The following is a 1,361-nucleotide window of genomic DNA, read 5'->3' on the forward strand; positions in this document are numbered from 1 at the left end:
CCAAGGATAGCGCTAGGAGCAGCAGCAGCGGAACCAAGAGCCAGAGCATGAGACCGAGGGGTGGGATTTCTAGCCTGCGGAGCAAGTAAAGCTGAGTGCCTTTGGGCAGGAGGCTTGCTAGCAGAGTAAGGTGCCTCCAGGCACTTAATTGGGGGCGGAACGAGAATCAAGTGCCTTCAGGCAGAGGCTTAAGGAGGAATGGCGTGCCCTGTGAGTAATCATCAGCAGCCCGAGCTGAGCTTTGTAATATTGCGTGGACAGAGAGAGGCCTACCTGTGGACATGGCTGTCCTGACTGGAGGAGCTGGGCCCTGAACATTTCTGACCCTGCGTTGTTACCTATTAACTTCTTGAGTATGATGTCTGAGTTCTGAGTGGCCACAGCTATGAATGATCAGATCCAGGTGAGTTGGAGATGCTGCTGTGGAAGGGATGGTTTAGGGCTCACTTTTGCACACGGGGTCACTGTGAGTCGGAATTCAGGCAGTGGCACCCAACAACAGCAATCTTACAGAAGGCCTAGGGTTATGGATCAGTTTGTCTCTTTAAAGTTTTCTGCATTTTCTTGTTGTTGTTGTGAAGTGCTGTCAAGTCAGTTCCAACCCATAGTGACCCTGTATAAGGCTTCCAAGGAGCGCTGGTGGGTTTGAACCACTGACCTTTTGTTTCAAACTGACCTTGAGGTCCAGCACATTATCCTGCAGCACCTCACCAGCACTCCATTGTTGTTTAGTACCATTGAGTCAGTTCTGACCCATAGTGACCCTCTATAGGGTTTCCGAGGAATAGCTGATGAGCTTGAACCGCCAACCTTGCAGTTCAAATGGTTTTGCAGTCTGGCTCATTACCCACAGTGCCACACCAAGACTCCATAAGAGAGATTATTTCTATAACCAGAGGGGGCATGTTTAAGTGGTGTAGTGCTCTGCGATAAAGCACTGGATCTCAAGGTTGGTTTGAACACAAGGTCAAAGGTTCAAACTCACTAGCTGTTTCTTGGAAGCCCTATACAGGGTCGCACCACGGCACTTAACAACAACAACATAGGTAGTAGCCCTGAAGTAGAATACAATCTGTTACTTTACTCTTTTCTTGCTAAAAATTAGGTATTCTACTTTTTGGTAATTTAGAGAGGCAATCATCCAGGGAGGTGGCTCATAAATTTCTCTGACTGCGAGGGGAGGCATCTTGGGAAGGCTCAGGGCAGAGAGACTCCTAAAACAAAGGTGCTTCATTACTAAGTGGCACAGCAGCTGTGTTCCAAAGGGCCTCTAACGGCAGGATTTTCTGGTGTAGGTTACCACGCCTTTCTGTTTTGAAGGTTCTTATTGTGGATTGAGTGAAAGTTTACAGGGCATATCA

General features: G+C 48.1%; 1 protein-coding gene across 1 annotated transcript in view; it reads right to left on the minus strand.

The window, feature by feature from the left end:
- SSH1 (slingshot protein phosphatase 1) overlaps positions 1–1,361 on the minus strand; it is a 70,851-nt gene that overhangs the window by 38,571 nt on the left and 30,919 nt on the right. The window lies entirely within an intron of this gene.

This window comes from Chrysochloris asiatica, unplaced genomic scaffold (genome assembly GCF_000296735.1).
Source record: "Chrysochloris asiatica unplaced genomic scaffold, ChrAsi1.0 scaffold00142, whole genome shotgun sequence".
NCBI classification, from domain to species: Eukaryota; Metazoa; Chordata; class Mammalia; order Afrosoricida; family Chrysochloridae; genus Chrysochloris; species Chrysochloris asiatica.